This window comes from Dipodomys merriami, unplaced genomic scaffold (genome assembly GCF_024711535.1).
Source record: "Dipodomys merriami isolate MVZ:Mamm:240054 unplaced genomic scaffold, mDipMer1.0.p SCAF_7, whole genome shotgun sequence".
NCBI lineage: Eukaryota > Metazoa > Chordata > Mammalia > Rodentia > Heteromyidae > Dipodomys > Dipodomys merriami.
Genome location: NW_027206290.1, coordinates 33,152,331 through 33,172,984, shown reverse-complemented (window position 1 = coordinate 33,172,984; position 20,654 = coordinate 33,152,331). Strand labels below are relative to the sequence as shown.

At 39.4% G+C, this 20,654-nt stretch overlaps 1 long non-coding RNA gene and 1 pseudogene across 1 annotated transcript; one reads left to right on the top strand and one right to left on the bottom strand.

The window, feature by feature from the left end:
* Positions 1 to 967: 967 nt before the first annotated feature.
* On the top strand, positions 968 to 18,920 carry LOC138816498 (uncharacterized). Its single transcript, XR_011368674.1, has 2 exons — positions 968 to 1,293; positions 16,114 to 18,920. It is a non-coding gene; the product is annotated as an uncharacterized lncRNA (long non-coding RNA).
* LOC138816757 (C-terminal-binding protein 2-like) lies at positions 5,407 to 8,315 on the bottom strand (annotated as a pseudogene).
* Positions 18,921 to 20,654: the final 1,734 nt, after the last annotated feature.

Below are 20,654 nucleotides of genomic sequence, written 5' to 3'. Positions count from 1 at the left end.
TTAGCTTCCTAAGTGCCTAGGAGTGTAGGTGTAAGTCTCCTATTTTTGTCGAGGCAGGTCTCAGATTGTGATCTTCCTGTGTAGCTGGAGTCACAGATGTATACCACTATTCCTGCCTTTTGGAATGAGATAGAGTCCTGGTAACTTTTTTCCCTGGGCTGACCTAAGCAGCAGTTACAGGTGTAAGCCACTATACATGTGTACATGGCCCCAAAGAAACTTTAAGTAAAAAAAAAATCCCATTATTTTTACTTTCAGCCGTAAGATAGGCTGAAAACATTAATGATTTTTTTTGTTTTGTTTTTTGGTCGGTTGTGGGGCCTGAACTGTAGGCCTGGGTGCTGACCCTCAGCTCTTCAGCTCAAGGCTAGCGCTATACCACTTGAGCCACAGTGCCACTTCCTGCTTTTTCTGCTTTTGTGGTGCTGAGGAATCGAATCCAGGGCCTCACACATGCAAGGCAAACACTGTACCACCGAGCCACCTTCCCAGCCCCGTATTAGTGCATTTAAAAAAGGAATTATAACTCAGATATTTGGAATGTGGGCTTATCCCTAAACTTGAGATACAACCATGCTGTCCCTCAGAAACAACCTTATTTTGACCATATAAAGGGTGAATGGCTAATGAACAGCTTATTCAATCACTATTTTTAGTGTCAAATATTCAGCTCTCACCCAAGTGCTGGTGGCTCACACCTGTAATCCTAGCTACTCAGGAAGCTGAGATCTGAGAAGCACAGTTTGAAGCCAGACTGTGAGGAAAGTCCATGAGATTCTTTTTTTGGGGGGAGGGGAGTCCGGTCGTGGAGCCTGAACTCTGGGCTTGGGCGCTGTCCCTCAGCTCTTCAGCTCAAGGCTAGCGCTCTACCACTTGAGCCACAGCGCCACTTCCGGCTTTTTTCTTTTTGCTTATGTGGGGCAGAGGAATCGAACCCAGGGCCTCGAGCATGCAAGGCAAGCGCTCTACCACTGAGCCACCTTCCCAGCCCCGTCCATGAGATTCTTATTTCCATTAAACTACAAGAAAAGATGGAAGTAGAGCCATTGCTCAAATGGTACAACACTAGCCTTGAGCACAAAAGCTCAAGGACAGTGCCCAGGCCCAGAGTTTAAGTCCCAGGACTGGCAAAAGACAAATTTAAAAATCAGCTCTCAGAATATGAGCTCTTAACATAATAAAGTTTTCAAGTACTGTGAACTGATGGTCAAAATCTTCCTTTTTGTTTTCAGTACACAGCAACAGTTTATCTCCTAGCCTCCTAGATGTAATCATGTGACTGAATTATAAAAGGTAAATTGCATATGCTTGTTATTTTTATATTCAGATTTTGAGTAACAAGAAGGGTCCCTTGCGGATTGTACCCATTGGGTGGTAACGACAACAAGAGTAAAAAATCTAGCAGAATCGGGGTGGAAGGTACCTACAATAATTTATTAATGGCCAAATTTAGAAAATAAAACTTGAGATCAACTATAACTTAGGAACCTAATATATATTTATTTTTGAGTTACTGTGATGCTCTAGTGTATTTCTAGGATGGATTCCTAGATAGTGGTTACTCAGTAAATGTATCCTTCCTGCAGTGTTTGCTACAGATTCACTCAGCAAATACCTAGCATGTTAAATCTCACAATGTACCTCTTGTCTAGTTTCAAACTGCTGATTTTATAAAGGGTATACTCATACTAGGAAGGAAAGAATGTCAAACAGACCTAAAACAAAGGACAAGTACAAGGTATAATTGGTCTTAACAGTAAGAGCAATTCTACTCTTCAAAAGTCATGGTACTGTAGCTGGGTGCCAGTGGCTCATACCTCTAACCCTAGCTACTCAGGGGCTGAGATCTGAGGATGACAGCTCAAAGCTAGCCCAGGCAGGGAAGTCTGCAGACTTATCTCCTATTAACCACTAAAACCCAGAAGTGATAGAGAGCTTTGAGCAAAAAAGTTCAGGAATAGTGCCCAGGTCCTAGGCAGTACCAATACCCCCACCACTTTCCCCAACACAATACAATAACTTGGCTGAGAGAATTCTTTAGCTGAACAGCAAGTCAAGGACACAGTGAGATTATTGGAAGATTCCAGATAGCCTTAAAGCATGCTACTGTGATAAAGTGCAGAGAGAAAGTTATTTAGAAAGCCAGTAGCTCTGCTGAAAAGCACAAAATTTCCACTAGAATCTCACCAATGTCTGGATCCCAATTCCTACTGGGAAGAGATTCTGTCTAGCCACCCATAATATTTGAGGGGAAATGAATGAAATGATAGCTCAAGTGAAGCCCAGCTCTTCAGCTGCTGGTCAGATTGATTTGTCTTCCCACTCTAGGAACCTGGCAAAAGAAAGGGCATGTTATTTTCTGGAGGTTACATTTTCTTATGTACTATCCTTTCATAGAAAACACCTTGTAAATTAAAATTTTTATAATTATAATTTTACTACTTGGCAATACTGGGGTTTGGACTCATGGCTTCATGATTGCTGGGCAAGTGCTCTATCACCTGAATCACAAGTGTAGCACTCAGGAAAAGGAGCAGAAAATTTTTTGAGCCAGAAACATTGGATAGAAACAGATTCTGAGATTCTTAAATGTATAAATTAATGGAGAGGGGCTGGGAAGGTGGCTCAGTGGTAGAGTGCTTGCCTTGCATGCATGAGGCCCTGGGTTCAATTCCTCAGCACCACATAAGCAAAAAGAAAAAAGCCGGAAGTGGCGCTGTGGCTCAAGTGGTAGAGCGCTAGCCTTGAGCTGAAGAGCTGAGGGACAGCACCCAGGCCCAGAGTTCAGGCCCCACGACCGGACCCAAAAAAAAAACAAAAAACAAATTAATGGAGACTGGTAGCTGATAGCAAATGCTGAAAGATCTAGACTGTTTTTTTGTTTGTTTGTTTGTTTTTGTTTTTCTAGTTCTGGGGCTTGAACTCAGAGCCTGGATATTGTCCCTCAGCTCTTTTGCTGAAGGCTAGCATTCTACCATGTGGGCAACAGCTCCAATTCCTGATGTTTTGGTGGTTAGTTGGAGGTAAAGAGTAGGACTTCCTAGCCTGGGCTGTCTTTGAACCGGGATCCTTAGATCTCTGCCTCCTGAGTAGCTAAGTTTACAGGCGTGATCCACAAGCACCGTACCTACTTCTGGGCTTTTTGTTTGTCTGTTTGTTTTAGGGAGAACCATATATGAAAAAAATAAGATTTTAGCAGAGCCATGGAAATTACGGAAGCAATTCTAGAACTGAATTTGATATAAGAAAACACAGGAATGAATTGATGAATTGATAAGACAAGAATTCACATCTAAGATGTGAAAGTAAAATCAAATGTCTTTCTGTCCTGTGATTGAGAAGTACAAGGTAAAGGTGAGAAAGGAGTCCAGAAAAAAAAGATTTGAAGAGATGAAGGACTTTTTTTTAATTGTTGGAAGCTAACCCAGAGAACAGTCAACAAAGTCATGGTTGGTTGTTGTTGCTATTACCAAAAAATAAAACCAACCTTATTAAAAAAATAGCCCCAACAAAGGCGCTTTCAATTTTGCAGAAGAAAAATAACATGTAGCCAGCACCACCTGCTGTTACCAGAGTAAATGTTCATGTCATGTTTGTTCTTACGATTGAGGTCCAGCCACACCCTGGGGTTAATTGAGGTCATTTGCTATCAGAGCTGCTACCAGAACACAATTTTCCTACAGGTTGGTTTTATAGTCAATTCTTCAAACAGAAGGACTGTTTACAAAGATTTGGTGCTGAATCCTGGTGGCTCACACCTGTAATTCTAGCTACTCCGAAGGTTGAGATTGTGGCTCAAAGTCAGCACAGGCAGAAGAAATATATGAGACTCTTTATCTCCAGTTAACCATCAAAAAGAAGTAGAGCTGTGGGTCAAGTGATAGAGCATCTGTCTTGAATGGAAAAAGCTCAGGAACAACACCGAGGCCCTGAGTTCAAGCCCTGGTACCAGTGTGTGCGTGCGCGCGTGCACACATGCATGCGCGCACGCACACACACACAGAGGACTTCATGTATAAGGAAACTATCACTATAGAGAACAGAGCCTTGATTTTTTTAAAGCAAATTTTAATTAGTTTTTATTGAAAACTACAAGGAATGCTAAATGTCCATTTTTCAATAAGTAAATACAGTAACTAACTCAAAATAAAACAAAACATACTTCTAATAGCTATTATTTTCCTGTTTGGAACAGTTTATGGTTTTTCTTTTGTCATACAAGGCTCAAAATAAGCCATCTTTTTTAAACAAAAAGGTAATGATTCACGAAAGGCTATGAATAGAACATGTAACTAGTTGATACAAATCTAACAAGATTTATGAAAATCAGTCACATCTAATAACACATCTGGTGTTTTTGTATAAAATCTATGAAGAAAAGAATTTATCAATGTCTAAAAACGTGGTATTGTTCATAGGCAATCTGACAGTTTACCATAAAAAGTGTTTTCTGAGATATAAGCAAATGAGACATTATTCTTCTTGAACTCTTAAGGCTCGAGACTTTCCACCCAATAAAATAGCTAAAGATCTGAAACGGAGAAAAGTATACTTGAGTACAAACAGCTTGTGAAACTTAATAATTTTGTTTTTGCATCATCAGAGGGTATTCCTGAACTTAGAACCAACTTGCCAGCTCAGAGTGCAGGTCAAATGGGAGACACTTCTGTGCACAACTCCGTTGGTTTCATTCCTGTGTGTGCCAATGTCTGATGTAGGCAGGCTGTTTCTCCCCATTTCATAGTAACTCAATCTTCCTACTAGCAAAAAGAGGTAAGAAGCCCCTGGAAACTCAAGGGGCTAGAGTCAAGGTGGGGGATTTCTCAATGTTTTTCTTCTTTTTTTTTTTGGTCAGTTGTGGGGCCTGGGCGCTGTCCCTCAGCTCTTCAGCTCAAGGCTAGTGCTCTACCACTTGAGCCACAGCGCCACTTCCGGCTTTTTTCTTTTTGTTTATGTGGTGCTGAGGAATCAAACCCAGGGCCTCATGCATGCAAAGCAAGCACTCTACCACTGAGCCACCTTTCCAGCCCTCCTCTCAATATTCTTATTTTGATGTTTGGAATTCTTGTGCCATATTCTAGAGCAAGTTGCTCTAGAACTGCTATGCCCAGGGGACTGATGAGAAAAAAGCTCTATTTACTCTTTGTGATTGGATGCACAGATGAAATAATTGACACATAATAACAGAAGCTGGTTGTTAATAAATCATGTCCTCACCTTTCAGCGCTTCTGGAGCAGACAAGATCTTGTTTTCTAGCTCCTGTAGCTTTAACACTGCCATGTCAATGATGCCTATGTCCAGGGTTCTTTTGAAAAGACCATCATACTCCTTTTCTCTCAGGTCATCCATTTGCACTGTCTCTTGGTCACCAGTTTATCTGAATGGTTACTTCTCAGCATTGTCTGCTATTGCTCATTGGGGTGTTCTCTATTGCCTCCATGTTTTGTGGGCTGGTTGGGAGGGGGCACCTGGGAGGGGTGGGCCCCAGTGGGGAGACTGTGAGGCACACCCATGATACCCAGCAGATACCTGTATGTGGCACCATTGAGCTCTGGATGAATTGCTTGCTGGTCCATTACTGACCAAGGAGCTGATGTGACAAAGAATTGTTGGTTGACACTGTTTCTTAAGCTTTCTGGAAAGGATGCAACCTGTGATTGTGCTGCTGATCTCTATGCCGGCTGCCTCCCTCCCTCATCTCTAGTGTGGCTTGCTCACCGTACCAGGTGGTGTATGGAGTACAGATGAGATTTGGTGCATCTTTGAGCAAAGTGAAAGAACTCTGATTCATGCAGAATTCATCCAAAGCTGCCTCTTGTATCCTACCCTCCTTGAGTGCCTGGGCTAAGGCTTTCTTCCACCAGGAACACCCCTGCCTCATCTGATTGATAGCAAAGACATTGATGAGCTGATCATTTTGGTCATTGAAATTGCAGCACAGGAAAACACAGCCAATCTGACACAGCAGGTCCAGTAGGGTGTAGACACTCTACACGCCCACAGATCCCTCTATCCTGTCCTGCAAGTAGGGGTTATAAAATAGTATGCTGAGTCCAAAAGCCTTAGCTCAAACAGCAATTGCCTGCCCTATGTGACTAAAGCCGATGAGACCCAGTGTGTCCCCATGGATCTGGGCTACTCCCAAGGCCACCTCACACATCTGCTCCTTGCAGAGCCTTGGGTTTTGAATTCAAGAAGAATCATGATCTAACCTATCAGTTTTTCTCAATTTTCCGGTGTGTACTCTGAATAATCCTTTCCATCCCTACCCATCTGGACAAAAGAATGAAAGAGTGGCAAGGTGCCACTAAGCGCCTGGTGAGTCTAGGCCCTGCTCCCTTTCTGTTCGTCTTAGTCTTTTTCTGGCAGCTGCAGGGGAGAAAAGGGCCATCGGCCAATCACTGCTTGCAGCCGTATGTTTTTATGTGTGTTCGTAGAGCTTCTTCCCACATTGACAATCTTTGGCAGCCATCTCTTTCTCCTGGCTGCTGCTGTCCTTACAAGACTCCAGAGTCCTGGTGAGGTTTGTAGTTACATTCACATGTCTGAAGTTAACAGATAACACCCTTGCCACACTTCTCACACAGACTAACTGGAACTCCGTTAATCTGTTGACATGATTGGTCTTCCAAACTTCTGTCAGAATTTGCAATCTTTAAACAAAATTCAATTGCACGTACAAGAGTTTTCATTGCTGTGGGAGAACCACATCCTAGCATGTACATAATGTTAAATAAAAACAAACCCTAATCTGGAAAAACCTCTCCCAGCATTGGAAGGCATAGACAACCAAAGTTTACTCCTGAATAAAATGTCTTAGTGTTCAATATCTGCAAGGTTTTTTGTTTGATTTTTTCATTTCTTTTTGTTGCTGTTTTGCATTGGAGATTGGAAATAAGGCTTCTGGAGTGTGTTTTTTAAATTTTATTTTTTATGTTTTCATGGTCTTTCCAGCTATATAGCCCAGGTTGGTCTTGAACTCACTCTGTAGTCTATAATGTCCTCAACTGGCAAACCTCCTATCTCAGCCTCTTGAGTACAGCGATTGCAGATGTGCCCCACCAAACCTGGCAAGAGTTTTCATTTTTTTTATTTTTAAAAAAATAATATCAGGCCAGGAATGAAATTCCAGATACAAGGTAAAGACAAAAAGATTGAAATTTGAGGTCTTCCTTCCTTTTTTTGTGCTAATACTGGGGCTTGAACTTAAGTCCTGAGCCCTTACTTAGTTTTTTCTCTCATGAAGAGCCTGGTAAAGTATTGGAATTAGGAAATTGCCATTGGTACAAACTGTTTTCCAGACTATACACTTTTGTTTTATAATATTTTTTATATTCATTGATTGGTGCATATATAATTCCTTTTCATTTCATTCTTTTCATCTCATGTATGACCACCATCACAAGATTACATAATCACAAAGGAAATTTATCATGCTAATTTTCATAGTCCTTCATATCTTCTCTCTAAGCCCTAGAAAATACTAATTCTTTTCTCCTTCATAGTTTTGTCATTTCAGGAATTCAATTTGACTATAGAGTCAAACAGATTGACTTTTTCCCTCAACCATAATTCCTTTTGACCTATCATATTGTTCATGTTCATCAATAATTACTCTTTTTATTGATTATTGATATTCATCATTACAGATGTAATGGATATTTGGGTTGTTTTCAGTTTGTTTCTAGGGCTTGAACTCGGGGTCTGGGCACTGTCCCTTGAGCTTTTTTGCTCACGTCTACTGCTCTACCACTTTAGCCATAGCTACACTTCCAGATTTTCTCTGGTTGGTTGGAGATAAGACTCTCGTGGGATTTCCTGTCCTGGCTGGCTTCAAATTGCGGTTCATAGATCTCAGCCTTCTGAGTAGCTAGTATAGGCATGAATCGTGAATGCCCAGCAACTACTGTTAACATTGCTCAGGCTTTGGTGGGAATAAATAATTTCCTTTTCCTGTAATAAATTCCTCAAATAGTATTTTTTTATATATTTTATTGTGAACATACTGTACAGAGGGGTTACTCAGTAATTTCTGAGTCATATGGTCAGTGCATTCAGTTTTACTAGAAATTCTCAAAGTGGAATGCCTCCTCTTCACTGAAACTTTGTATCACTGACCAGTAGCTCCCCTTCTTGCCTACCTTTCCTTCATTTCACCACCTGCACCATTCTGCATGGAAGAAAACAAAGCTCAGATATTTGGTTATGTTCTAGGACTCAGCTTTTCTTGCCCCTCGTTGGCTTGGTTTTGTTTTCCTGCAGATTCAGGTGTTGATCTCAACTTCTTCAGCATCCATTCACTAGTTGGCAGCATCTCTTAGCTGTAGGATCAGCATCCTATTAGAATGGAGGTTTCTTAAGTGTTTGAACTTGAGGTATGGATTTCTGAACCCAGATGTCAGTTTGGGATTTACTGGAGGCTTAGGGCCCTCTGCCAGACACCCCAACCCTCCATCAGAACTGAAAATTAGGCAGTGAATAGTCTTAAGTATTTCTGGACTGCCACTATTAATGTTGTGATGACAACTGGGAAGGGTGGGGTGTGTGTGCTGAAACCATAGGATTAACAAAGCCTCTGAGATGTATATTACTGGTGGCTGAGTTAACATGACCATTTCAGTGCCACATAACTTTATACTATGTCCAATATCTTGCATCTACACAAAGAATCATCTTTTGCTCCAGGCAAAATAGCAGTGGTCCCACTTGAAGCATAAATCACTGGATCTACACTGGGGCTAATCTGTTAAGCATTCTCTAGTCATGAGACAATTTAACATCCTTTCAAAGTTCTTGGGAATTCACAACTGCTAATGGACCAACCACAAAGAACCAGTTCTCAGCCTTTGAAGACTTTTTGGGCACAATACTATATTTTGCCAATAGAGGGCAGCAGCAGATAATCCTCTGAGAAGTTGCTTCTGTAGGGCAGTACCTTTAAGTCTAGAATGTTCTTCAGGAAAATATCTCTGGCTTTAGCATCCTCACCTACAGTATTAGTAGGGCTATGACACTGAGCCTCTCTGATAGTTATATTCCAAGCTTGCTTCTATGACTTAGGAATCCAGAGATCCATTTTATTAAGAGAAAGGGAATGTGATAGGCTGGAACATGTTCCCAATAGGGCAGCTCAAAGCAGACCAGATCAAAGGGAGAAAGAGGGGAGCCTGGCAATGATATCCATATGCAATACTGACCTAAACAAGGGTGAGTGTGATTGTTTATAAACACCTTGTGAACCATCTATACTGTGGACTACTTGGAATAGTGACTGAGGAAACTGAAAGAAAAGCATGTGAACTAGGAGCCCATCCTGTGTAAACATACAAATATATCCTTTGTATGTGTATGTGCCCATAGTGGGCCTTGAACTCACTCACCATCTTGCTTAGTCTCTCACTCAGCCAGTAGTCTACCATGTGAGGGACATCTCCACTTCTTTTTGTTTGTGTTTTGTTAGTTAATTGGATATAATAGTCTCACAGACTCTTCTGCCTGGGTTGGCTTTGTAAACCACAATCTTTAGGCCTCTGTCTTATCTGTAGCTAGGATTACATGTGTGAGCCACCAGCACCTGGCTCATATACACTTTTTAAAATGTACATTTTTAGAGAACATGATAGTAACTTGTTAGCAGTTATGATCAATTTTTAAAGTTGTTGGATATGACTTTTCTTCAACAGTCTTGTTTCTTTCATAATTAAAAAGATCTATCAAGCTGGGTATCAATGGCCCATGCCTGTAATCCTGCTCGGGAGGCTGAGATCTGAGGATCAAGGTCAAAGCCAGCCAGGAAAGTCTGTGTGACTCGTATCTCCAATTAAACACCAAAACGCTGGAAGTGGAGCTGCAGCTTAAGTGGTAGAGTACAAGCCTTTAGCTTGTACTCTAGGCCTTTAATTCAAACCCCAGGACCATAATCAAAAAGAAAAAAAAAAGGGTTTGTCTTAGGTTAGAAGAAACCCAGAAATTCCTGCTTTCCAGTATAGTGTGTTGTGCCATTTTACATTCCCACTAAGACTCTGTATACACATAGATACCTTTGATGACATCACTAGTTTTAATTTTAGTGTTTTAAGTAGTAGTTAAATTTTGTTTTAAGCTGGTATTTTCCTCATAGTTAAAGATGCTAAGACTTTTTCAGATGGTTGTTTTTCATTTGTATCTTATCCCTAGCAATAACTGCTTATGTCTTGACATTTTCTAGTGGATTATATTATTTCCTTGAGTTAAACATTTATTATATATTCTTTGTTGGTTCTAGCATGTAGATTTATGTATCTATTTACATTATCTTTGTTGTTGTTTTTTGTTTTTGTGCCAGTATGAGGGTTGAACTCAGGACCTTGTTCTCTCACTTGGCTTTTTGGCTCAAAGACTAGTGCTCTACCACTTGAGCCACAGCTCCACTTTTGGCTTTTTTCTGATTAATTGAAGTCTCCCAAGACTTTCCTGCCTCAGCTAGCTTTGAACCATGATACTTACATCTCAGCAACCTGAGTAGCTAGAATTATAGGGTGAGCAACCAGTGCCTAGCAACCCATGTAATGTTTTATAATAGTCCAGTAAATACTTCTTGTCATTTCTGTTTTTTTTTCTTCTGTTGACTTTGGATTTATTTGCTTTTCTGTTTCTAGAAACTTACTTCTTTTTTTATTATTCTAATGTTATTATCTTTTTTTTTTTTTTTTTTTTTTTGTCAGTCGTGGGCCTGAACTCTGGGCTGAGGCTCTGTCCCTGAGCTCTTCAGCTCAATGGCTACCACTCTACCACTTGAGCCAAGTGCCACTTCTGGTTTTTTCTGCTTATGAGGAATCGAACCCAGGGCCTCATGCATGCAAGGCAAGCACTCTACCACTGAGCCACCTTCCCAGCCCTAATGTTATTATCTTTAAGTAGTTGTGCAAAGGAGTTTCAATTCACCATGTCAATTTATAAGTATAATGCATCTTGATCAATGTTACCCCTTCCATCATTCTAACTCACCTCTTCTAATCCTAGGATCTTTTTTTTTTAGTAAATACACTCAGTGTCATTAATTTTTATATGTTTTCTATTGTGAAAATAATGTACATAGGGGTTACAGTTACAAGAGCAAGGTAATGAGTACATTTCTTATCAAGCATTGTTGCCTCCTCCTTTGTTTTTCCCCTACCATCCCTTCTCTCCCATTCCACAACTACGTTCCCCCTTCTCCCCCTACCCCAGCCTAAACTGTGTCTTGTACATCTCATTGTTACAATGGGTCAACCTGTATCCCTGTTTAAACATTTTGTTTTTTCCCTTCCCCTCCCCAAATTATACCAACACCAAATACAGTGAAAACAGGGGTTATACCATGGGGGAGGAACATACAAAGAAATAAAAAAATCACATAGTACCTTATAAATATGTTAGAAACAATAGCAAGAAAGAAAAAACCACTTTTGTCCCTATCATGGGGTTCATTTCGCTTAACTTTATCTGGTTATATATGCATAGCTTTTTACCTTTTCTACTTGTCCTAGACATATACTAGTTATTGCAAATAAGGAAAACCACGGGACCTATGTTTCTTTGGGCATGGCTTACTTCACTTAATATAATTTTCTCCAGTTCTTTCCATTTCCTAACAAATGGGGTAATGTCATTCTTTCTGATAGAGGCATAGAATTCCATTGTATATATGTACCACATTTTCTTGATCCATTCATCTACTGAGGGGCATCTGGGTTGGTTCCATATCTTAACCATGGTGAATAATGCTGCAGTAAACATACTTGTGCTGGTAGCCTTGTTTGTGATCGTTTGGGTAATACCCAGAAGTGGGATTGCTGGGTCATAGGGGAGCTCTATGTGTACTCGTTTGAGTAACCTCCATACTACTTTCCAAAGTAGTTGAACAAGTTTACATTCCTACCAACAATGCAGTAGGGTTCCCTTCTGGCCATATACCCTCCAGCATCTGTTGTTATTAGATTTCTTGATTATAACCATTCTAACTGGGGTGAGGTGGAATCCCAATGTTGTTTTGATTTGCATTTCTTTTATGGCTAGAGAGGTTAAGCATTTCTTCATGTGTCTATTGGCCATTCTTATTTCCTCTTCAGAGAAGTCTTTAAGTCTTTAGCCCACTTATTTATCGGGCTGTTGTTTCTTTGAGGATTTGTTGTTGGGGAGATTTAATTTTTTGAGTTCCTGGTATATTTTAGATATGAGACCCTTATCCATTGTATGGCTAGTGAAGATCTTCTCCCAATCCCTGAGCTTTCTATTGATCTTGCTAGCTATGTCTTTTTCCATGCAGAAGCTCTGCAGCTTCATGCAATCCCATTTGTCCAACCTTTCTTTGATTTGTTGTGCTTCTGAGTCTAAAATTTTGGCCTATGCCAAGGAGCCCTAGAGTTTCTCCTATTCCATCCTGTAATGTTTTCAGGGTGTCTGCTTTGACTCCAATGTCTTTGATCCATTTGGAGTTGATTCTGATGCAGGGTGATATATAAGGATCTAGCTTTAGTTTTATACAAATGATTAACCAATTTTAGTGGCATTAATTTTTATCTAAGCCTGATTTACCGAATTATAGAAATTTTGCATCTTTACCTCATTTCTCACCTCTTCCTCCAACCCTCATATATCTAATCTAGGAACTCTCCACAGTTTTAGAACTTCTACTAGTTACCTTAGAATATATCACCTTCTAACAAGAGGGAGTTTCTATAATATTATAATAGTTATATTTTCATTATTGAGTATGAAAAATGTGAGTCTTCTTTACTTTTTAAAATTCATTTAGCTGAGCCAGGTGTTGGTTGCTCATGCCTGTAATCTTAGCTACTCAGGAGGCTAAGATCTGAGGATCTCAGTTCAAAGCCAGCCCAGGCAGGAAAGTCCGTGAGATTCTTATCTCCCATAAACAAGCAGAAAACCAGAAGTGGTGCTGAGGCTCAAGTGGTAGAGTGCTCGCCTCGAGCTCAAGAGCTGAGGGACAACTCCGAGGCTCAGAGTTCAAGCCTAACAACCAACCAAAAAAAATTCATTTAGCTGAATGAAGGTTTGCTTATTTGTATGTTTTCTGAGAACTAAATTTTGATTTTAGTGGTTTCCTCTATTATTATTTCCACTTCCTGGCTTGGATTTGCTCAGTTCTTAAACCCTAGACAGAAAGCAGACCACATTAGCAACTAGAATTTCAAAACTAACCAAATATTTCCTATAGTAAAAAAGAAAAAGAAACTACTTCACAGAATAGAAAAGAAAGGTGCTAGAATAATCACAGGATAAACTAAGTACTTAAAAATTAGTAAAGGTGAAGTGGTACTGTGGCTCAAGTGGTAGAGTGTTCACCTTGAGCTGAAGAGCGCAGGGACAGAGCCCAGGACCAGAGTTCAAGCCCATGACAGACAAAAAAAGAAAAAAAATTAGTAAAGGTAAAAGTATTAATAAGTAATAACAAGGAGATTGGAGTAAGAAGAAATGAGAAAGCAAACAGATGAGGTGTGAGGAAATAATAGGAAAACACAATAAAACATACAAATAAAACATTTAATTTTTTTTCTTTTGAGATGGAGGATGGAGATTCCTGCCCCTCCCCTTTCATTTAACATACCATTTTACCCAGTGTAGAGACTAGAAGTATTGAATAATGTTCTCTGAACAGATTAGACCAGAAAGTATTGTTTCTTAGCCTAAGCCTGGCTCAGCTTTTCCCTTCTGGGTATATATGTGTGGTATTGGTTGCGACTGGGCTGAATTCTTGCCAGTGTTCTGTGTACTCAGTAACAGCAAGTGTGGACTTGCTCTCAAGCTTCTCCTACAATCTTAGTCTGAGGACTAGCAATTTAGATGCCCCCCTTGGACAGAGATACTCTGCCACTACGCATTCTCTGTCCATGTATCCCTCTTTAAAAAAAAGGGTTACAGTTTCATAAGTCAGGTGATGAGTACATTTCTTTTTCACTATTTTTTCCTTTTTTTGGTCGTGGGTCTTGAACTCTGGGCCTGGGCACTGTCCCTAAGGTCTTCAGTTCAAGGCTAGTGCTCTACCACTTGAACCACAGTGCCACTTCCAGTACATTTCTTTTTGAACAGTGTCACTCCTTCCTTTTCTCTCTTCCAATTTCCTCCCTCCCTTGCCTGTATCCTAGCTGGCCCCTTCCTCATAGCACACACAGCTGGTTTTACTCCTTTCCCAGAGGTTGGGCTGCTGTTCCTTGAAGTAATGACCCCCTACATTTCTCTTCTGCTTGGCTCACACCCCAACCACATAGACCTGTGCCTCAGATTTACATTTAAGTTACAACCCATTTCCTGGGCTTGCAATGATTTGGGAGTGTTTCTCAGCCTGTGGAAAAGGGATGCTTCAGTGGCTTGGATATATAATCATGCAGGGACTCTCTTCCCCAATGGAAAACTTGGACTATAAGACCTCTCTCATAGTCATTCCCCAAAATGGTTCCAGTGAACAAGCTCAGAATTGCAAGACACTCCCTTTCCAGTTGTCTGTTTGCTGCATGAATTGCAGCTCTCTTATATTAAACTATATTGTTGCAAAATGCTTGTTTGTGTGCTCCATTCTTTGCCCCCAGCTAGTACTCCCCCCACTCCCCTATAATAGAGCCCAGTTTACTTCTTTGTCATTTTGTGCTAGCATGTGTTAATTGTACCAAGGGTACTTCAGATGTGCATATAATACATTTTGATCAAAATAACCCTTTCAAGTGGTTTCTTTTTTTCCCAACTCCTGTTGATCAACAGATTTCTATTGAGATTCCTTATGTTATCTTCATACACAGTTGCATTGTAATATTATTCACCTTTTTTTTTTTTGGTTGGTTGTGGGGCTTGAACTCTGGGCTTGGGCGTTGTCCCTGCGCTCTTCACCTCAAGGCTAGTGCTCTACCACTTAAGACACAGTGCCACCTCCTAATTATTCACTTTTCATCTTTCTTTCCCCCTCTCCCTCTTTCCTCATTTTTCAAAAGAGTCCCATAGTTAGAATATACATATGTATATATCCACACACAGAATATACACTCATATGTTTGTGTTCTTGAACAGGCATTTCTTTTAGGCTGTCCACTTGGTACCTAAAGCAAGAAGTCCTGTGTTCTTGTGCAGAAACAAACAGTAGACTTTCTACCTCATTGAGCTGAGAGATCATAGAGGAGTTGTCTTGGTTCATTTTCCATAGAGTAGCCCTTTCTAATATAATATTTATATATTTTCTTGAGTAGATGTTTTCCTACTTACTATTTTTCCTTAGAACTACTTGTAGAAATGTTGTTTGCTGGTCCTAGGGCTTGAACTCAGGGTCTAAGTGCTGTCCCTACACTCCTTTTTCTCAAAGGTACCACTTTTGAGCCACAGTGCCACTTCTGGCTTTTTCTGAGTAGTTTATTGGAGATGAGAGTCTCACAGACTTTTCTGCCCAGGCAGAATCCTCAGATCTCAGCCTCCTGAGTAGCTAAGATTACAGGTGTGAATCACCAGTGCCTGGCTTTTAAATGTTTTTTTTTTAAATAAAATTGTATTTTTATTATTAAGGTGTTATACAGAGGAATTGCCGCTTCACAATCCAGGTATTTTGTACAATTTGGACAATGTCACCCCTTCACTTTCTCCCAGTTTTCCCCTCCTATCCCTGCCCATAAGTCACATAGCTCATTTTTCACATAGTGTAAACAGAACACCATAATTACATTATTCACCCTTACTCCTTCCCTTTCCTCCCTGAAAAGCCACAAAAAGAAAAAAAAAAAACAACTTACACAAACTATACTCCCACCATCCAGAGTATTCCATAAAACTTTAAATGATTGTTCTAATAGCAATTTCCATCTGTTTCACTTTCAGCAGCACTCTATGCAGTCATTCCAGAGTTCAAGCCTTGTTGTGTCCATTTTGTTTACATACAATAAGGAGCAGATGCCGCCAATCTAATCAGGACTCAAGATGTTCTAGTTAAGTTGGGACTTTTCTATAGACTCTATGAAAAAGCTTTAGGTGGAACTTAACCCCCACTGTCTTCTGAGTTCATGAGAATGAGATTATGCTAGTCCATTTTCTGTTACTATATGACAATATCTAAGGCTAGGTGATATATAAAGAAGATTCATTTGTTTTGCTTACAGTTTTGGACACAGAAGAAGTTCTATACAGCATGTCAAGAGTTCTGTGAAGTCTCTTCTGTGTCACATAATGGCAGAAGGCATCACAGTGCTTAGTGTAACAACAAAAACATGGTAAGATAGAGAGTAAGTAAAGAACAGTTTTGCTTTTTTAAAAATAAAATCAACCTTAAGTTCCCTAACTGGGATCCCATAAATACTACATAAATCCCTTTAAGCATCATCACTGTCCCCAGCAACCTGTCTACTTTGTCCTAGACTTTACCTCTGTGTGTGTGTGTGTGTGTGTGTGTGTGTGTGTGTGTGTGTGTGTGTGTGTGTGTGTGTGTGTGTGTGTGTGTGTGTGTGTGTGTGTGTTCTAGGGCTTCAACTTAGGGATTTATGTTCTTGCTTGGCTTTTCTGCTCAAGACTAGCTATCATTGAGCCATGCCTCCATTTACAGCTTTTTGCTGGTTAACTGGAGATGAGTCTCACAGGCTTTCCTTCCTGGGCTGGTCTTGAACTGCATTCCTCAGATCTCACCATCCTGAGTAGTTGAGAGTACAAATGCTGGAGCATCCAACTTCACCAAACAAATACTACTTGATAAAAAAGTGGACATATCTAAACACATTGATTGTTGGCCACTTCAGCACATCACTGTCACCTCTAGATAGATCCTCCAGACAAACCCTCAGCAACAAAACCTCAGACCTAAATAATTGCATTGACTAACTACTTAACATATCTTCAGAATATTTCACCTAGCAGTATCAGAATGTACATTCTTTTCAGAAGCCCATGCAACATTCTCTATGACAGATCCATGTTTTAGGTCACAAAGCAAATCTGTGAAAATTTAAAAAATTTTTAATTATTCCTTGCATCCTGTCAGACCACAATGGAATAAAATTAGAGTTCAACAACAAAAGCTATTGCAGAAAATACTCTAACTCATAGAGACTGAACAGCACATTGCTGAATGACCAGTGGGTCACTGAAGAGATTAGAAAGGAAATTCAAATGCTTTTGGAATTTAGTAAAAATGTACACAAAATACCAGCAAGGGCAGTACTCAGAAGAAAATTTATAGCTCTGAGTGCCTATATATATCAACAAATTGGAGAAAGCTCAAATCAACACATTAACTATGCACCTCAAGGTCCTTGAGAAACAAATAAACCAAACCCCAACCAGTAGATGGAAACAAATAATAAAAATTAAGTCAGAAATAAATGAATTAGAGACTAAAGAAAACATAGAATAAAAAAAAGGAGTTGACTCTTTGGAAAAATTAAAAGTGAGAGACCCTTAGCAAATCTGACTTATAAAAGGGGAGAACACACTCAAAATTATTGGTGAAAATGGGAATTTCACAACAGAAACAAGCAAGATTCAGCATACTATAAGGGAATATTTTGCCAACCTTTATGCCAACAAATCGGAGAATCTGGGACAAATGGAAGCATTCCTTGAGAACATTGATACACATAAACTGAACCAACAACATTTAGACCAACTAATTAGACCTATAACAAGTAATGAAATAGAAATGGCAGTATATGACCTCCCCTCTAAGAAAAGCCCAGGATCTGATGGATTTACAGCCAAATTCTATAAGGCTTTCAAAGGAGAATGTAACTCCTATACTCCTCAAAAATTTCAATGAAATAGGGAAAGATCACTACCAAACTCATTCTCTAAAGCCAGCATAGCATTCATCCCCAAAGCAGATGCTGATCCAGCCAAGAAAGAACTATAAACTCAGTTTTGATGAACATCAATGCAAAACTTCTCAATAAAATTCTGGCCAACCAAATTCAACAACTAAACAAAAAAAATTATACACTATGATAAAACATGATTTATTCAAGGAATGCAAAGCTGGTTCAATATATGTAAGTCAATAAGTATAATTCAACACATCAACAGATGTAAGGACAAGAACCACATGATGATCTCAATATATTCAGAAAAAACATTTGACAAGATTCAACATCCCTTTATGATAAAAGCTATGGAGAATCTAAGAATCTATGGGACATTCCTCAATATAATAAAGGCTGTATATGACAAACCTACAGCCAGCATTATACTCAGTGGTAAAAATTGAAGCCATTTCCTCTAAAATCAGGAATCAGACAAGGATATCCACTCTCTCTATTCCTTTTCAACATAGTACTGGAATTTCTAGGAAGAGCATTAAAGCAAGAGAAAAGCATAAAGGGGATCCAAGTAGGGAAAGAAGTAAAACTATCCCTTTTTGCAGATGACATGATCCTGTATTTAAAGAACTGTATTGATTCCTTCATCATGTTACTTGAGCTGATTCCAAACTTTGGCCAAGTATTTGGGTTTGAAATCAGCCTAGAAAAATCAGTAGCTTTTCTGCATGCCAACAATGAGACAACTGAGACTGAAATTAGGAAAGCAATTCCATTTGTAATGGCCTCAAAAAAGTAAAATACCTAGCAACTAATGTAACAAAAGATGTGAAGGACCTCTATTGTGAAAACTTTAAAAATCAAAAAAGAAATTGAAGCAGATTTAAGAAAATGGAAAAACCTCCCATGCTCCTGAATTGGAAGAATTAACATCATAGAAATGTCAATACTGCCCAGAGCAATTTACAAAATCAAGGCAATAACCATCAAAATCCCAACAACTTCTTTCAAAGAAATCCAGAAAGAAATATAAAATTTCAGATGGAATAAGAAAAGACCCTGTATAGCAAAAACACTACTTAGCAGGAAGAACAGTATTGGAGGAACATCAGTACCAAACTTTACACTGTTACAAAGCTATAGTCATAAAAAAAAAAAAAAAACAACAGCTTGAACCTGGCACAGGAATAGGCCTGAGGACCAGAATGGAACAGAAGACCCAGGAATGAGCCCACTGACATGAAGCCACCTAATATTGGATAAGGGAGCCAAAAACAAAGGATGGAAGAAAGACAGCTTCTTCAACAAATGGTGTTGGCAAATTGGCTATCCACATGCAGACAACTAAAGCTAGGTCTTTGTCTATCACCCTGCATCAGAATAAATTCAAAGCTGATCAAAGACTTGAATACCATGAAAATATTAGAGGAAAGGGTAGGAGAAACACTAGGGCTCCTTGCATGGGTCAAAACTTCCAAAGTAGTGTAAAGATCCAGCAGAACAGAGAAACACTGGATAAATGGAATTTCATCAAACTGAAGAGTTTCTACATGGCAAAGAACATAACAAGAAATAGAAAACCTACAGAATGTAAGATGTTCACCAGCTTTGCATCAGACAAAGGACTCATATCTAAACCGTAGAGCTAAAAATTTTAACTCCCCCAAAATAAACCCTCAAAGAATCAACAACCCAAGTAATCGATGGGATAAAGATTTCAAGAGAAACTTCTCAGAGGAAGAAGAATGGCTAATAGACATATGAAGAAATGTTCAAAATCTCTGGCCATAAAAGAAATACAAATCAAAACAACATTGAGTTTCCCTCTGGCCCCAGTTAGAATGGCCATTATCAAGAAAACTAACAATAACAAAGGCTGGTGGGGATGTGGCCAAAAGAGAACTCTTCTACACTGTTGTTGGGAATATAAACTTGTTCAAACACTCTGGAAAGTGGTATAGAGGTTTTTTATAGAACACAAACAAGACTATACTAAAGCTACCAGCACAAGTATTTTTATTGCAGCAGCATTGTTTAGCATAGTCAGGATATGAATCAACCCAGATGCCTTCAGTAGATGAATGGACCAAGAAAATGTGGTATATATACACAATGGGATTATACTCTTCCATCAGAAAGAATGATATTGTATCATTCTTAAGAAAATGGAAAGATGTTTTTTCTTTTCATTTTACAACTATTTTTTTTATTGTGAAAATACCGTACAGAGGTGTTACAATTACATGGGCAAAGTAATGAGTACACTTCTTATCAAGCATTGTTGCCTCCTCCTTTGTTTCCCCTTCCCATCCCTTCCCATCTTCCCCCCCCCACCCCCCCCCCTCACACACACCCCAACACCCCGGCCAAAGTTGTAAAGTTCGTTTTTCAACATAACATCTTGTATATCTCATTGTTGCAATGGGTCCACCTGTATCCCTATTTAAACAATTTGTTTTTTCCCTTCCCCTCCACAAAGTATACCAACATCAAACACGTTAAAACGGGGGTTATGTCACGGGCGAGGGACATACAAAGCAACAAAGAAATCAGCTTATGAATGTGTTAGAAACAATCGCAAGAGCAAGAGAAAAACATTTGAATCCTTGGGGTTCATTTTGCCTAATATCAACTTATCTGACTGTCCTGCTTGTCTCAAACATATACTAGTAATTGCAAATAAGGGAAACCATGGGACCTATGTTTCTTTAGGCCTGGATTACTTCATTAATTTTTTTCAAAATCTTTTAAGATTTTGAAAAAAAATTAATGAAGTGAGGTAAGCCAGATGCAAAAACCATGGATTGTGGTAACTAGAATATGTCAATAAATCTGCAAGTAAACACACTGATGGTAAAGGGGAAAATATGTATATTATGTATATATACATATATATAGGG